Raw genomic sequence first — 18,927 nt, 5'->3', positions numbered from 1 at the left:
TGAAAACAAACGAATTCTTGTTTGGTAAAAATTCTGAACTTCAAGTTAATTCAGCTAATATTTCAAACGTTTTTCACCAATATTGATTTCGGCACCTTAGCAATGGTAACTTTGATCACTGAAACTGAACTACATTTACATGATGTAGATAAAATTTGAAAACAACCGGCAAGAAAGGAAAAATAATATAAAAATAAAAAATATTTAAAAAATCTTACTTCGATGTACTGCAGCTCAGCTTTTTTGAAATTTCAGAAAACTGCTATCATGAACTTGTAACTTTTGATGTAGAATCACCACTTCAATTTTTTGCACCATGTTTGAGCATCTTATATATTAAAATAATTATAGTGTCGTAAACACTGTTAAGTTAAAATACAAAATGCAAATTTGTCGGCAACGAAGAGTCGAAAAGGCCCAAGAACCAAATTTGGTCATCCAAGCAACGTTAAGGTACCATCAAGTTTAAAAGACGTAATAAGTGATTTAATCCGTATTTTTTCGATAGCACGTAATTCGACTTACGGTCATGCACCGTTTACAACCCATCCTCTCACACGTGCAGAATGACACAAGTACCAGCTCGGCACCTCCAACTTTAACCAGTAGGTACGCAAACCTTGGTTCCGTTAAGTTTGAACTTTAAGCTGGTACCCACTTCGGTCAATAAAAGACACCCATATCTTTTGCGGGTACTACCAACAAGAATAAAAGTTACCAACGATGTCGCAACTTGGTTCCTATCTCATTCTTCACGGACTCTTACCTTGCTACTTTGGTTTAACTGCCTTAAACGCTGTTGTATCGGTACTCTTTTGTTTATTTGTCTCTTAAAAGTCGGGATTTTAATTAAAAATGTAATTCGGGTTCGTGGAAACAATTTAATTAGGCAAGTGTTTAGAGCGAATTCAGGTACTTGATAAAAAAAGCTAATGGTTGGGCGCATTGGGTCTCACAGGTGGTTCCAAGGGACACAAGTGTTTAATTTCAAGCAGGTGAAGTTTAGTTAGGTTATGTGGCGATATATTGTGGGCGCTTTTGAGCTTTCGGGACGTTCGATTATTGGCGATATGTGTATTGACCTTTGTGTTCGATTTTTTACTGATTAGAGAAGTTGTTCAAGCTAGAACTCAAGCTGAAGAAGAAAAAGTACGGTGAGTACTTATTAAAGAAGAAAAATATGATATTTTTCTTTAGTGCAGATAGCGGTTGGCTGTGAGTTAAATTTAAATTTGGAGTTCGTCATTTCAAATACTGCTTTAATTTTTTTCTGTAAAATAACTCATAATTATTGTTCCTTAACAAAACATAAATAAAAAATTGGTTTTAGGGCACTTCTTCAAATTCTCGTATCAAAACCGCTCTTAATATTCTTCAAAATCAATGTTTGCATCCTGAAAATTACGAATATTAACTTAGCTAGAAGCGAGTAAACATTGGAAATCGTCTAGAAAATTATGATAAAACCGATAATACTTTGCTGTGCCGCGGTAATAAAGATTAAGCAAGCTAATTCTCAAAGTACATTCATTGGATGGAATGCATGAATTGTATGGAATGAAAGAATATTCTCTCGAAAAAGTAGACACGTTTGTTTAATCCTGTAAAAATAAAATAAAAACGTGTATAAATTTTTTATAAAGCGCCTTTTAATTTTTTTTTCAAGTTCCGTAAATATACCAGTATGATGCTTCTAAACATCATTTTTTATCTAGATTTTATTACATTTGTTTATTATTATTTATTTTCATTTTAAGTTATGTTTAAAGTTTGAGGTATCTACCGATAGATAATTAGGTGCGCGGTTTTTGATTAGACGGTACTTTCAATCTCAAAAGAAGCAAATGTTGGGAGAAAAACGGATTTAGAATTAATTAATTTTAAAACAATTATTAAAGGGAATATTAATGCTCTAGCTTTGGATATTGCATTATTTCCAATTAAATTGTGTGCACTTTCTGGTAGGTCCCGAACTGCGTGATATGCTTAAAACATTCTCTACTGACTCTTTTTAATAAGATATTTATAATTCTTTTTAGGAAACTATTATGGTTGATTATTGTATTGGTTGCCATTCTGTAATTAGCTAATTACAAAGGCTTTCTTCTTGCAAAAACGAATCGATAGTCTGATTAGCGTTTAATTAGTGTCTTTAGAAGGTCTAAATGCATTAGACGCAAATGGGAGATTTTCTATGGTCTTGATATATATTTTTTAAGTACTTTACCGACTAATCCGTACTTATTTACTTTAATTATTAGCCTCCAATGTTACTAATTAAAATATTACTACTTAAAATTTGTCAATAAAGATTTTTTAATTGAAGAAATATACATTCAGTATTAACGGTCAAGCTTAACATTCCAATTTCGGCATTAATGGTCTATAAGGAAATGTTGAAAATGAGCATATTTACTTCGATCGCTTTTCATAACTTCATCTTTTAAACACGTTGATGTTCTGAAATCATAACATCAATTTTGGGATAATAAAATATTAAGTACTTATAATGTGTTTCAGTGTACTTTCTGCAATTAAATAGTAGCGGATCAATTGGCAAAACACATTTTCTTTGTTTTTGTTATTACCGCTAGAAAAAGTTTAATTTACAATTTTGTTTTAAAGAAGTTTCGTATAAATAAATGCTGTATTAATTTTTTAGTTAATTAGCAAACATTATCTACTTAGAACCAACAAAAAAATCTTCTTGTGGAAAAATCTTCCTCAACGAATTTTTTGCCGGTAGCATTTTAAGAGAAAATATCATAAACAATATTAGTCATAACAGCAATTACAGTTAAATTTTGAAATTTCGTTTGGGAACTAAATACTTATATTTCAACATTTGGGATTTAAAAAGAGCTTATTTTTTCTCAGAAAACATCATATTTAATTCCGTATCCGCAATCTCAATGGCATAAATTGAGCTTTTTTTTTGAACCATATTTTTACAGAAATTCTTGAGATATGTGTGAAATTGTGGCACCATTTTCAACTTCTCGAAAAAACATCTTTCTTCAGTTTCTTCAGTTCTTTAGATGAATTCCTGCAAGTTATTGTCTGTTTTATGGTAAATAGTCCAAACAACAATAAAAGTGAATATTATAGAAAGGCATTAAAACGTTTTATTTATTTAGATTACATTTAACCAAAATTTAAACGTTTACTATAATGTTCACTATCCATAAATATTTTGCCAACACCAGAAAATTAGCAGTAATTTACCCAAATGTATACCGAAAGAAGGTAATAATTTCTAGTACAAGCGCCATAATGGTCGTTTGAAAAATAAATTGGCAATTATTTCCAACAAAATGACGCCAGCTATCACTTTTCGCTGCGAAATTGGAACTTTAGATAATTACTTAAAATCAATAAAAAATTTTATAATATTTCTAAAACCCCGATTTGCTAAAAGGAATTTTGTTTAGTTGGTCCACTCGAACGGTTATATGTAAATAAAAGATATAAAGGTACAGAAGGAAACACTGTTTAAACTTAAAATTTCTTCATAATCTTCTCAGTGTTATAAATAAAAAATATTGATTTTCGATTCGATTGATTAACAAGTTTTAAATCCAGCTAATATTCACTGAAAATATGTAAAAACTTGCAACAAAAAAAATAAAGTAAAACGAGTATTTATTTTAATTAAATAAATAAAAACAAACATGGCACTAAATAAGAGGAAAAAAATGATTTAAATTCGAAAGCATCCAATTTAAGCATGATGGCATTAGTCATAAAAAGTAAAACCCGGAAGAGACCAACATTAAACATTTCAGATGAGAGTTAAATAGAAATAGTTCTTTTACTGGGGATAAGCGCAATGATTCCTAACTGTATGCGAAGTTGATTGATATATCTTTACACATGTTAATTAAACGTTCTCTCGTAATAAATGCGCTAAAAGTCAAAGTGATAATCACTCATGTATGCGCTAAATCTGCCTTCTAGAAGAAGTGCCGGCAAGGACTTAACGAGCGTGAAAAGAACATTTATTGAACATTATATAACAGATCAACAGTCATATTTTGCTTAGCTGGCCGCTTATGAAAAGTGTTTAAAGATTTGTACATGCTTTTTAGAACTTGAAATCATTAGTAATAAACCTACATGAAATGCCAGTTTTTAATGACTATTTATGCAGCAAGCGATGTATTGAAACTGGTTACTTATTCGGGCTTATTGGTCGTCGTAGAAAAATAATTTCTTCCTGTGGTTTCTTTTTCAAAAGCCCTAAAAACTCACCAGTTTTAAACTACTACCGCTACATTTTCAAAAAATGTTGATTTTAACACGAACCGCTTATGCAAAGAATATTTCAATACGTATTAAAATTATGCTTTGTCTTGACTTGACAAGTTCAACAAGGACGTAAAGAAAATTGAGAAGCTTATTAAAATGTTCCATGTATTATAAAATGTAATCTTTATTGTATTTTATAATTTAAAATGCTTTCGCAATAAAGGGGACATAAGATCTTCAAAGCTCATAAAACGCTATATTTAATCGTACAAAGCTTGGAGAACACTTTCAAGTCAGGCCATAAAATTTACAGTCATTAACTTTTTAGATAGTTGGGCTCTTATTACTGTAAAATTGCAGTTAGCTATAAAGCGTCACTCCACATAGATTAGAAATTTATAATCAATTTCGAAAGATGATATCCAATCGCGAAGGAGTAAACATTAAAGTGAATTGGAGAGCCTTTGTTAAACATTTTCTTACGTAGTTAGAATGTTTTATGATTTTCACTTCATATGGCAAACAACTCGACTTTAGGGCTTTAGGTCAAGTTATTGCTTGAGTATTTTGAAACAGAAACTAAAAATAAAAAGTTAGGATTTTGCGTAATTGCTTGAAACTGCTGAGTTTTTGAGGGTTTTAGACCGCATCTGAAATAAAACTATATTTTAAAATATATATATATAAAAAAAATATTTTTCTCGACGGTCTAAAAGTCCAAAAAGTTTAGCAGTCACAGTTGAAAATGTTGCTACAACTCTGTTAATATCCCTCACAACACCAGAAAATAAGCAACACTTTTTCCAAATGCATACTAAAATTTTACAAGTATTTCCAATACAGGTGAAATAAAATGCGTTTGTAAATTAAACTGGAAATTGTTTCCATTAGTTATGAGCGCTGCCGGTCCCTCCATATTGATGAGAAATTTATAATCCATTTCGAAAGATGATATCCGATCGTTACGAAATTTAACAGCTCATCAATAATACATGTTTTATTCAAAGTTTCGATATACGAGTACCCTGAAGGTTTCCATTGAGAATATATTATTGAAGGAAAATAGCCATTCTTAACTGAAATAGCAAAACTATCTGGGGAAAAGTGGGGTGCACGACCACAGGTTTACGAGTAAAAAGAATATGACAAATATGTTTTTATAGAGACAAAGAGATTATAATATCGACTGTTCATGCTACCTCTAATCAGTTTTATTTTTTATTATTCGAATTTATTATTAGTTAATTTTTATTTATTCGAAAAGTGTTTTTTCAATTCTCTCCTGACATTTTTTAATATTGCTAGTTCCATTCTGTAAAACTTTTTCCGAGTTAATTAGTGAAAACGGCATTAATCGTACTTAAATTGCAGAGTCGACAGCCAGAATTTCCCCCTTTAAACTTTCGAATGCAATTAATCGGATTTTCTATAACTCGGTATAGTAGAGTTCTTTATGTAAAGCCTTTACTGCCATTCAGAACTTGCGAGATATTTTCCACAGCTCGAAAATTGAATGTCGACAAATACTTTTGAGAAAATGCAAAACTGTTAAATTAATTTAACTTTTTTGTTTAGGAATTGAATTACATTCGAATTTTAAAATGTAAGTGATAATTTAAATCATTGCCATTCTAAGCCGCCTTTTCCGACCCAGCAACCAACAAGATTAAATTGAAGATTTCGTATCTATAATTTCTAGATATAAATACTTACGTTGCTCGTTATTCCACATTGAGAGCAGTAATAAAAACCATTAATATTCGGCAATATTGAGATTGGTTTTATCATTCATAAAACTAACGCCTAGTTCTATAACGCATACGTTTATGCTCCCCATATAATAAATAGAACAATATTAATGGTCTGCACCAAATTTATCGAATGTTTGTCAGCCTTAACTATTTAGCAAAATAACAGGTTTTTAGGCGTGTCCTTTGCAGAACTCTAAAGATCGAATGCGAGCGTTTTAGTTCTGATCAGTTGGGTTTAGCTTGTGAATAATACATCCAAAATCCTGCTCTTTTCTCCGGTTGTTCCATTAAAACCCATTTGAAATAAATGCTTTTCAATATCGGTTTAAAGATCAAACATGAGGGTGGCTACTGGTGATTGAAACCATACTTTTGCTGGTCGTTTTCGCTATTGTTAATTTTTTTGCCGGTCGATAAAACATGTTAATTCGCTAAGACCTTCCAAGATTAACAAAACATTTCATTAAAACCCCAAGAATAGTTTTAATGAAATAATGAACGATAATTACGAGAAACTACAAACTTATTTCAATGCTATTTTCCTGATGATTGCAAATAAATTGTTATGATGAGCAAGCAGCAGAGCACTTGCCAGGATATGACGTACGTAATTTCCAACTTGCAATTTTATTTTAATCACATATTAAATAATAATGAAGGTGTTCTATAAAAATGCACACGGTTGCCCCAATTCAGACTAGGAAAACAGCATATTCAGCAAAAAGTTTTACAAAAATTAGGCCGACAAGGCGTTATAAAAAGAAGTCGAAACTCAGTAATTTGAAATGGGTAAATCCAAACGGATTCAATAAATGCCGGTTAGATATTTTGAGCCTTGAAAGCCTGAAATCCTAAAGGACGTTTCAGACATTTTACTGATTTTTATTTGCTGTTTTACGAACGACTGTTTAGGTCTAACAGCATTAAAAAGGGTTTTGAGAAGAGTTTTTATAGGCGGGTGACACCTTTTTTCTAGACAACCTTTTCCAGCAACACACTGATCATTTCTTCACATAAATGAGATTTTGCAATTAATTTTGAGTTTTTAGCTGCCTTTTTATGCCTGCGGCGAGTTTTAAGAACTCAAATATCAAAGGGTTACTTGTATCTATACTTTAGAACCAAAATGAATTTAAATATCCAAGAAACTCTCATATCCAAGAAATCCAATATTTAAAATTGTTCGCTTTTATTAATTTTCAATAGCAGCTGCTTAGGAACTTGCAAATAAGATAAAAAATATTGAGAGTCGAATACATTTTTAAAGTTAAATTTTGTTTCATTCTCTTGTTTGTTTAGTGTTAAAAAGTTAATAGAAACAGCTAACGGCTAAACTGCAACTAATAATTTTTTCAGTCTTATTTGGCTTTGGTCGTTTACTGCGGAATAAATTATTCCTTAAATAAATATTTGAAAAGCAATTTAAATATATGTTCACTGTTTATATTGACGTAAAATATAAGGGCGAAATAATCGTTATCTTCAGGCTGAACTCTTCGGATGAGAGCTAATATACTACAAACTGGTCTAAGTGAAGTCTGAAATAAGAATCTCGAGACTGCCTAAAGTTTCATTTACTCTTCAAAAATGTTTTTCTCTCTTTTCTTCTTGAACCAAGTAATAATACAAAACAACAGTGCACAACTGGGAAAAAATAAAGAAGTACTGTTAAGATTCACCTGAACCTTACATAATCTTATTAGATACCTTTGTCGGCTCTGATCGTGCTGATGGTTGCATTGTGTTTCAATATTAATAATAATTTAATTAGCAAAATCACCATGAAAATATTGTCTAATAAATTGAAATTAAATATACTGGAAAATGGAATTAAAAATAACACAATAAAATAACATTTTATTATATATTAAGTTATTAACTAAATTTATAGCAAATTAATAGACATTATTTCCAATGTAACATACTCACAGGTCACATGATTCAGTTCTCGATTCTGATTTCGCAGTTTTTACTTAAAGCGATCGTAGATTCGAAAAACATGCCAGGCGCAATAATGCAAACAAAACACTAAATTGCACCAACAATTTTGATTTTTTTAATGAAGAAACGGTAATTATTTGAAAAATATGTTCGTCAGAAACCTAAAAAAACCTACAATTTTTCACCCTGTGTTTCACTACCACAACTATTTGTCCTGACAAAACACATAAGCAAAAATAATTAATCCGAATTCCAAAACTTACCAAAATAACTCAAAAACATTAAAATTTAACACTCTCCAGCGAGATAGATAGCCTTGATAAAAAAATATAACAATGCCCGACATGTTTTTACTTATATATATATATATAAATAATCTTTATTTCCTACAGAAATGTTTTTACTTTTATGCAATAAAAGAGAGTCTGTTTATATAATCGCTTCTATCTCATTCACACTATTAAAACCACACTTTCAAATAAGTAGCAAATAAAAAAAATAATAAAAAACAGTGATAAATAAATTTTGTTCAGTTTGATTTTTCCGACAAGAACGGTGTGAAATTAGAAATGAAAGTGATTTAGAATCAAATTCCGTACTTAGGTTGGTAATGAATGGTTATATTATTGACACATTCTATTGTATTTCAAATCACAAGTTTTGTCCGATGTGCAACTCTGTATCTATTGATAATAAAATAAATTATATATGTGATAAAATTTTTATAGTCATTTAAGTATGTAAAATTTGAAACGTTTTAGTTCATAGTAGTTTGCACGTAATGACAATATTACCTAACAATACGTTCTAGTTAAGCACAGCCTGATTAAACCTTTGAAAGATCATATTGAGCAAATTACGATTTTTCGGCTTGTTTAGTGTACAAATTTCTTTGACAAACCGCAAGCATCCTGTCAAGTTAATTAGAAAAACGAAGCTTCGTTATGCTTTGAAATATATCAAGGAGACTAATGAACCGGCAAAGTAAAACCTTGGAAAAATTTGCGAGAGAGAAATGAAAGAAAACACTCTTTATAAAGTAGCAGACATATTTTTATCACAGAAGGCGAGGCTGTCTTGCCGGATTCTATTTAGGGACGTTGAGATTGATATATTGTGGGAAATCAGTTTATTTGTGAAGCATAAAGATGTCGGAAGCGCAGTACGATATAGGAAAAATAAAATTGTTTATGATAATATAAAAAACAAAACAAGGAAACTTTATTAATCTTGCAAAAGTTGAGGTTGCATGATAGATAGGATGATCAAATGCATCCGATTTGAGCATCCGACAGCATTCCTATTCATGCGTCCCATATTTTTTTAAAGTATCGATCCAAGATCGTATGAGTTTTACCTCACTTCCACTGTTGTGTGTGATTTGGTTATTGCAAGTGCTTTAATACAAGTTTAAGTAATGGAGACCCGAAAACTGTTTCGATAATGAACGATTAACAAAATACGTGTTTTATCATTATTTTGGATAACCTGAACCAAAATAAGAAAAAGAAACAATGAACGTCCAATCTACTGAGACAACTAAAAACTCAGAAGTTTGAGGGATGTCGATGAGTCGTTCCGCATGTTAAGAGTTGAGTGTCTTCTAAAGATGGTATTTAAATATTTCAAATTGTTATCTAAGCTGACAAAAATTAGTATTCAGGACGATTATTATGCAACTTTAGGGTCAAGCGTTTAGAAGATGGTGAAAAGTTCAAATTTCTTCTTGCTTTAGTTTAGAAAATGCGATTTTTTTCCGGAGAGAGCGCAGTTGGGTCTAATCATCCAGTTGGAGGCCAATATATGTCAAGCTAGGAAAAATCAGGATTTTGTTTAATTTTTATCAAACTTTAAGCATCTCTTGGGTCACTAGTTTTCTAAATATGGTGAAAATTTCAAAATAATTCGAATTGCTGCTTGCTTTAGTTTCGAAGCTGCGAATTTTTGAAAGAGAAAGCGCACTGCTGTAAAAACATCCTTTTTGAGCGCGATATTTACCAAGCTAGAAAATCTCAGAATTCTGCTTCATTTTTATAAAACTTTCAATATATTTTAAGTCACTGACTAGTGACTTACATGTCTATGTAAAGTGGCCTGCTAAAGATGGTGAAAATTTCTAATTTCTGCTTGCATTGGTTTAGAAAATGCAAATTTTTCAAGGAGAAAGTGCAGTTAGGTAAAGTTTTTTGCCAAGCTCCCAAAAATCAAAATTATGCTTGATTTTAATGAAACTTTAAGCATCCCTTGTATCACTAGTTTTCTAAAGATGGTGAAAATTGCAAATTTCTCCCAGCATTTGATATTTGCCAAGCTAGAAAAAAATCAGGATATTGATCGATTTCCATGAAACTTTTAGCATATTTTGAGCTGTTAGTTAGTCTTCCTAAAGATGGTCAGAATTTCACTCTTTTGCTTGCTTTATTTGATATATTGTAAATTTTTAAAGGATAAATTGCAGTTGGATAAAACTATCCATTTTGAAACTGATATTCACCAATCTAGCAAAAATGCGGACTCTCGGCGATTTTCATGAAACTTATGGCATCTTTTGAGCCACTGATTTTCGAAAACTGGTAAAAACATTTTGAGACCGATATTTGCCAGCTAGCAAGCAAAACTCAGAATTCTGTTTGATTTTTATGAAACTTTGAGCATGTTTAAACGCGCTAGTCTTCTAAGGATGATGGAAATTTCATATTTCTGCATGCATATTAGTTTGCATGCATATTTAGTTGATGAAATGCAAATATTTGAAGGAGAAAGTGCCCTTGGGTAAAAACCTGTATTTGATATTTACCAAGCTAGGAAAAATCAGCATACTTGGCGATTTTGGTGAAACTTTCAGCATTCTTTGCCCACTGCTTTTCTAAAGCTGGTAAAAATTTCAATTTTCAAATTCAAATTTCAGCCCGTGCTTTACTTGCGATATGTGAATGTTTCAAGGAGAAAGCACGGTTCAGTAAGAGCTTGATTGAGATCAATATTTCATCAGCAGATTCAAAATGCTTTTAAGTGCTTCCAAAATTCGTTAAAAGTAAAAGTACGTCCGGACTAAGTTATCTCCGATTTGATATCTGATTCCAAGTTGATTTAAATATTTAAAGTGTCCCACACCTTAAATATGAAAACTCTTTCGGATCGTCGGACCATCAAAAATCGGATATGTGGGACTAAATATGCAAAATATCCGACAAAAAAGTCCGACAACTACCATCATCAGAAACCGATTTCATTCAATTGACAGTTATAATTAAGAGAGTCAGCGTTTTATAGGTAATTGTAACCTTTTAAACATCTGGTAGTTAACTTTTCTGCAGAAAAACATTTACAAAGGAAACCAAAACCAATAAACAATGTGATATAATCGTTATTTTCGCATTAAGCTCAGCCGCAAATGGTACCTGCTAGTCTATCAAAGGCGAAACGATTTTTTAACTCATTTGTACGCAATAATGATTGACATCCAAAAAGGTAAATTGTAAACTTACATAGCAGTTAATGTATATCTCTCTATATAGTCCTAGCTTGTTTTCGATTTTCGGTTATTCGAGTAGCAAAAAATATCTAGTCACTAGGAAATGGGTTAAATTACAATTATCCCAAGTTAAGTGGCCCCCAGAGGCTGGATAAAAAGGTTAAATTCTGGAAACAACGTGAACTTTTATCCGCAAAAGAAAAATAGTTTAAGCAGTGTAGGGGATAACGCAGCCGAAATAATTTTCTAACATTTTATTTTCACTCTTTTGGCTGAAGCTTGCAAGCGTTTAGGCACAAGACTTAAGATAACTTATTTTAGGCGTCCACTAAATTCTGGTGAAAGAGTAACAAGGCTTCCAGGCATTTTGCTGAAACGTGTTACAGGATTCTTTTTCATGAGGCGTTTGCTCTAATAGAATTTTCCTCGAAACGTGACGCGTTATCGAAATTCTGGCCAATTTGGAAAATGTAGTACGACCAAATTGCTACTGAAACAAAAATTACAAAAATAAGCTACGAACTTTCCTCTGATCTCGCTCACAATATTCACTCAATTAGCTTCGTTACTACCTGCTGGGTTTCACCACATCTGGGACTTAAAAAAAGGTAGAAAAAATACATTATAGTTATTGTCATAGTTAGCGTCCTTTTGGTTCGCAATGTTTAAATGAAATATTAAAAAATACATCCATTTTCCTGACCTTAAATAAATAGCCTCGTTAAATGATGAGAAAATGGAAAGTACACAAACTTTAGCCCAAGGCAGGATTTATCGAAAGCTGAGGAAACGAGTTGAAGCAGGCAAATATGAAAAACTTAAGTCGTTCAATCAACTCGAGTTTTATTAAGGGAAATGGGCCTACCTCGAAAATCCGATAAATGGTTTCATTAAATTGAGACTCGAGTTTGGAATTTGACTTATTGAATTTTTAATGCCATTTTCATGTTCCATTTGCACGGACTGAAAAGGGAGATTTTCAAATATACGCCAAATAATCCGAAGGGTTATTAAACGGCATTGAATGTTCGCACCTGAATTGATCATTTTTGTTATAAATAGCCGAAATGTTCCAGTAGATCAGTCAAAATTTCCCTAAGAGAAATGGGATTTTCTAAATGTACTGAACCCTTTTCAACGGCCGTCATTGCCTGCCTGGCATGCGGCAAAAAAAACATGTAAATCTATTTAGAGGAAGAGTCAAAAAGGAAATGGAGAAAACCAAATGAAATGTGTAGGACCTGTCAACAGTATGAGAAAAATCGACACCCTTGACTCGACACAGAAAGATATGTATCGATGAAAAATATATCTTGGGAAGCATCCAATTAGAGTGTGTGTATTTATGGAAGAATATCTTTTACTGGGGAATATTTAACGTGCTTGTTCAACGAATTGTAATCCATCACTTTGAAAGACAATTTATTTGTCGCACATTCGCACAAACAAATCATATGTAATTGAAATTGATTAAAAATTACAAATCTCTCTGCCGCTCGTCTTTAAAATCACGCAAACCGAGATAAACATTCTTCATTAAACTATTATAGAAAATAAATATTTAATTTAACGATGTGCATGTTTCGTGCTGTAAGTAGACCACAAATATAATTTACGAGCTTTTAGTTGAAAACAGGACACTTAGTCGTCCATTTCAGTAATAAAATTTGTTATCTTTTCACTTAATATACGCAATTTAAACATTGACGTTATAAACGTAATTAACATTTATTTCCCAATAATTGAGGGTCTAGTAGAAACATTTTTACTGTTTCAACTTCTATTAAAAATCGCCGGTGAAAGTAGGAATATTGTCAAAAACTGCCTATTTCATTATGTAGAGAAGCTAAACTATACCTACGTCGTTTTTTGTCAAACTACATGTAAAGGGCACGGATTAATCAGATAATCATAATTAAAATTTAGCAAAAAATACCATAAGTTTTAATTAAATAATTAGCAAGCAAACTACAAATGTGTTTCGATTTACCAGAACGGACCAGCCTCAAAATGAAAGTTGCAAACAACAAAATGTTTAATTTATCTTATTATGATTATTACAAATCAGTAAGTGATGTGGCTTTAATTTCAAATTTTCCTCAACATATTCAATTACAATTTAATTTTACCTCAAATAAATCCTCAAATGAGTCAAACTTGTACTCTTCCCAAATATACACAGATTTAAATACAAATTATTTAAGTACTCCAATCAGCAACGAGAGTTATACTCCAATTTTGCCCCCGTTTGCTCAACTGGCAAAAAACTCATACCATTAGGGTGCAAAGCTGAGAGCTTTTTGCCTCTGTTGAGGTAATTAAGGTGTAAATTAAATTGATGAGAGCCATCTCCTTACAAGCTGAAACCAGATTTTTTGTCAGATTCTTTAAGGCTTTGAATACATTTCTGCGGCCTAAACATTTTATTGAAGGTTTTTTTTCAGCGGAATGAAATATTATATAATTAGTTGATGATACGTATGCGAAATTTCACATATAATGCAAAATATTTTCTTATTTTTAGCCTGTTTTAATTGTTCTTAAACAATCAATCTCCTGGTTCTGTGCTCAATTTCTTACCAGCTTCCCACGATAACCGTTCAAGTGGAAAAAGGAAAAATTAGTCGAACAACGGAATCCGACACAAGCTGAGGACACATTTAATTAAAAATATGTTCTACCTTCCAGCCGAAAAAAGTAATATTGGAAACAGTTTGGGGTTATTCTGCTCTCAATTGATTTTCCTTTCACGGACTAAAGAAAAGCCGACAAATAAAAGCAGAAACCTAAATAACTGTCTTCTTGTTTATTTGCTTTATTTTTTAGAGGCCTTCGAAAGTCGTTTATCAGATAAAGTATCGCTCGGCACTGGTTTAAAAGAAATATTTTCCAACAGGTCTAAATACAACTTAAATGCTTTTGTAATGTTAGATTGTTGATGTTGCTTAAAAACATGTTTTTATTTCCATTTGAAGTAATTCGACGCATCTTTCCGAAAGTTGCTTTCATCCGCAAATTTAATGCTTTGGCTTAAAAAACTTTTTTATTTATAATGTGCCTTGTATTTTTACTACTATTTACACGGCTTTTTTCCAACGACTCAATTTAGGAATGAAACAAGAGTATTCAATGAATTTCTAAAATAGTAAAAAAAATAAAATAATATGTAGCATAATACTTGAAATAAAGTGTCTAGACAATGTGGTGAAGAAGGAACAATTGACCATTCTAGAGCAGACTGTGACTAGAAGGAATTGTGAAATTCTCCTTGAAAGCTCGATAATGCACGATAATGCTGTAATTATAACCACTAACAATTTTATCAAAATAATTGAATGTCCCTTGTTTCTTAACCCAAATATGCAATTATCATTTTATTTTAAATTTTATTTAAACACGAATTGTATGTAGGTGCCTATATGATTCTCAGATTGCTTTGCATTATTATTTTCAATCTTCGTTATCGCTTCCTACCAAAAGTTTCACATCATTTAACAGAAGTGGAGACTAATTTAAAAAGTTTAATATTCATACTGCGCTCGCACTTCATTAAATATTCATTCAGATTGCTGTATGTAGATTGTTTTGTAACTTTGAATTGTTTGCCAATTTTTTATGGTGATTTACTACGTTAAATATAAATTTTATATAGTTTTATTTGTCCAAGTGATCAAAAAAATTGTTTTTGTTAATTTTTTTCTCAAATGGACGTTTTTTAGTTAGTGAGTAGTGACAACTTTAACACTCGAATTGGTGATTTTTTTTATTGTGTTAATATTTTTATTATTATGTGGTTGATGTCTGATCTGAGTCATGCCTAAGTTATCGATGAAGAAAGCCCGAATTAAAATTTTGCATTTTACAAAACGACCTCCCTGTGTTCGAAAATTTTTATTGAACTTAAAAAGTTGCTCGAAAAAATTACAACAATTAATCATTAGATCTGACATGTAACACACAATTAAACGACCCTTAATTTCCAGTAAAACATGTTCACTCTATTTAGGTCATTGTTTGAGTAAGCGTTCTTTCCCTAAATTTAAATTAATGTGCTGGGGAAAATGGGACAGAAAATTAGATTGCTTTAACAAACAGTCCATACCTGCTAGGGTTGTAAGTATCTATTGTCTAGGGGGCGAGTACATCGCAAGTGAAGCGCCCGAAATTTTTAAACAATTAAATTGCATTAAAAATACGACTCATTTACAAACCCACCAGCATTATACTTGGTGGTTTTGTTAATAGATGCATCACTTTTCATTCAAAAAATTAGTTGAAAACCAAAATGTTTTATTCATCACTTTGGTCGTGTTTTATTTTTTGTATTCGTCACATCTTCGCAGTGCATTCGATCATTTTGTCAAGTTATTAATATTTATTTTTTCATGTTGTCAATCATATGCGTTATAAAGTTTTACTTTTAATTTTCCTGAATAGTTCAATTATTTGCTAAATCGACTTTTTATACTAAATAAATTTCAATAATCCAGAGAGAAAATCAATCATTAAAAAGTTCCCCAACGTGTCAATCGAATTCTGGGATTGTAACTTAACGTAACTTTTATGGAACTTACAAGCAGCCTGCTACAAAAAAAACCCGAGTAAACTAAATAAACATTTTTCAATTTACGTAAGTACATCAGATCCAAGAAGTGATTTTTCAGCATTACCATTCATTAAAACTTCGTCGAAATATGTGGTTTTGTGAACCATATGTAACATCTACGTCAGTATTCTTAATCGATTTTATTCTATTTGATCAAATGCTTATATTGATATTTAAAGTCGATTGCGATTTATCGGAACAACATAAAATATTTTATTAGAATACTGATATTGTCTCAGAGTAAAACTTTTAGATGTAGGTACCCATAAAACCGTAAAAAGGCACCTACATAAAAATGGCAATAAATCGCTTTTCCATTCTCATTTGTAAATTGTAATATTTTGGCAAAGTTGAAAATTATGTCTACCGAAGCCAATCCAGAAGCCTTTTTAATTAAAAACTCCCTGCTCCATCTATCGAAAAGCATTTCATAATGTAAAAATGCAGTTTAAAAGCAGATAAGTCCCGCAGCAGACGGTGAAAGGAGTGAACATTTTTTGGCAATATTATCATAGTATTGGCGAAAGTGGGGAGAAAAGATCGAAGAGTGCTCACTTGGAATGTGATTATCAAACCATCCTGGTCCACGTTTGTGCCATCTTTCTGGTCGTCTGAGCACTTCGACGCCATTCCAGGCAATGGTAATTGACCTGAAAAATTCGACAATTTTGTCCGCTTCATTTTATCAGTTTTTCGATTAACATTTCAGACACCACCTGGTGATATTAACTTGTTTTGTGCGGGCATTTTACATTAAACCGTTGAATGCACCGAAAATTTTCTCGATTGATTGCTTGATTCTTTCACTTTTTTTTCTGATTGATTTAGGTTTTTTGTCTTTGAAATTGTGACGTTTGAAAGTAATGTTCTTTACCCAACTCTTGTTTTGCCTTGTTTACATTATATTATATTTGATTTTATTTCAATATTGTTTCATACAGCGGAGTTTCGTCTCTTTCTTCTCTTTTCTATCAATTTTTTAGTCTTTATTGGTTTCTATTTACATTGAGTTTTTCAGTGTCAATCAAATTTCAAACTTATTAAACAGTCGTACTTTAAAATAATTGCAAAAAGAAATAAAACTGTAAATTGGAATGGATGGAATATTTTCTTTACTCAACTCTTCTCCGTCTTAAGGCTGGTTCTTCCCTTTCCTATCAGTTTTTTAGTCTTAACTTATTAAACAGTCGAATTTTCAAATAATTGCTAAACGATCAAAAAATGGAAATTGGAATGAATAAAGAATTAAAGAGATAAATAAGAAGCATATACCTACATATTCTGCGGCAATCAATTTAAAAATAAAACTATAAAACTATTCATATTGGCTGCAGTTGCATTACTTAGAAAATTCATTTGAAGAATACTTCGCTACTATCCTAATAGTCATGGGCAATTATAGCATCAATAAAACAATAGCAATTTTAGAAATGTCAAGCAAGATCTTTGTAGTAAATAAAATACGCAAGTTAAAGTACTTTACAGTTGCCTCCTTCTTATTAATTGGGCATTAACGACTGAGTCTTTAGCAAATAGAAAAATGAAGCTAAGGTCTAAAAACTGTAAAGCAGTGCAAAACGAAAAATTAATTGAGTTTATCTGAAATTTATATAAAATCAAAATATTTGCAAAATCTGTATCAAACTTTATTTGTCGTTCGTGAAGACATGTGAAATTTACATTTATTGCTGAAATCACTCGAAACGAGAGTATTTCTATATTTCGAAGTTTGTCAAGGTGTTTTTGAAAAACTCACAATTTTTCAGTTACGAAGGTGAGTTTGGCCGACCAAGCGTTGGTAATCACGAGTTTTTCAAAAATTCGCCATGGAAAACAAAAAATTTCTGAATGCGGCCCATAACATCATTCAAAAGAGAAAATCGGCTGCTTTAAGTGAGGAAAGCTTACTTGAACAGGAAATTGCTGGCAGTTTCCAGCATGTTTTCAGTGACTAAGGGTACGCGATTGGCCGTTGGTATAGATAGAGAAGTTTTAAAAAAATTGTCAAGGATAAACCACAAATATGCGGCTTTAAATGAGGCAAATCTCATGTTAATAGGAAATTTCTGGCAGTTTTCAGGATTTTTTCAGATACTAAATGGAAGCGATTGGTAGTCGGACAACACGAGGTTTTTTTAAATTCGCCAAGGGAAAATGAAAAATTCCCTAATGCGGCTCATAACATCACTCGAAAGAGAAAATCGGCTGCATTAAGTGAGGAAAAACTCACTTTAATAGGAAATTTCTTGGAGTTTCCAGAATTTTTTCAGTTACGAAGAGCTAGATTAATCTCATGTGACCATCGTTTCTTTTGACTTTTTCGCTCTTCCAATTACCGGTGTCTCCAATAACTGCATGAGCGTAATGAAAGAAACTCCTTGGAAAATACGAACTTTAACTTCCCAGGCGAAGCTTTAACCCACAACTGAGAGCATTAAAAAATCGCGTTCTACTCGTATATGCACACTCGCTCGGACTCGCTTGGTGTTGGTGTGCACATACCCTTAAAGTCACCCTTTAAAGCCCGTTTACACGCTCAAGCCATCTGAACGATTTGGCTTGCGCAAGCCAGATCTGTGCAGATGAACTGAACGAAAATCTGGCGTTTACACGTTCAGTTCGTTTTTACACAGATGTGAAGGAAGACCACCCAAACGTGCATTGTTGCCAAGATGGAACATTTGGACGAAGAGTTCATTCTTGCAACGGCTGCAGTGTGTGTAATTAAAAAAAAGATGAACTTAAAAACTAGGAAGGAAATGGTGTAAACCATGGTTGCTGAATAGGAATTTCTTGTCTCATACGAATTTAATAGCGGAATTACGCAATGATTCTGACGATTTTCGTAATTACTTACGTATGGACGAAGCCACATACCTGCATTTGCTAAACTTAATTACGCCAAT

At 31.8% G+C, this 18,927-nt stretch overlaps 1 protein-coding gene across 3 annotated transcripts in view; it reads left to right on the top strand.

The window, feature by feature from the left end:
* LOC109538936 (ankyrin repeat and fibronectin type-III domain-containing protein 1) overlaps positions 1-18,927 on the top strand; it is a 106,759-nt gene that overhangs the window by 25,087 nt on the left and 62,745 nt on the right. Inside the window, exon 1 of one of the 3 annotated variants that reach the window (XM_048663783.1) lies at positions 733-1,154. The exons of the other annotated variants lie outside the window; for them this stretch is intronic. The gene's annotated coding sequence lies outside the window, so the exon portion shown is untranslated. Of the gene's footprint in view, positions 1-732; positions 1,155-18,927 lie in introns of those variants that run through there. 3 annotated transcript variants of the gene reach the window in all.

Source organism: Dendroctonus ponderosae, unplaced genomic scaffold, assembly GCF_020466585.1.
Source record: "Dendroctonus ponderosae isolate FM_Combo_2020 unplaced genomic scaffold, Dpon_F_20191213v2 Dpon_F_20191213_2, whole genome shotgun sequence".
NCBI classification, from domain to species: domain Eukaryota; kingdom Metazoa; phylum Arthropoda; class Insecta; order Coleoptera; family Curculionidae; genus Dendroctonus; species Dendroctonus ponderosae.
This window is presented reverse-complemented; position numbering and strand designations above follow the sequence as displayed.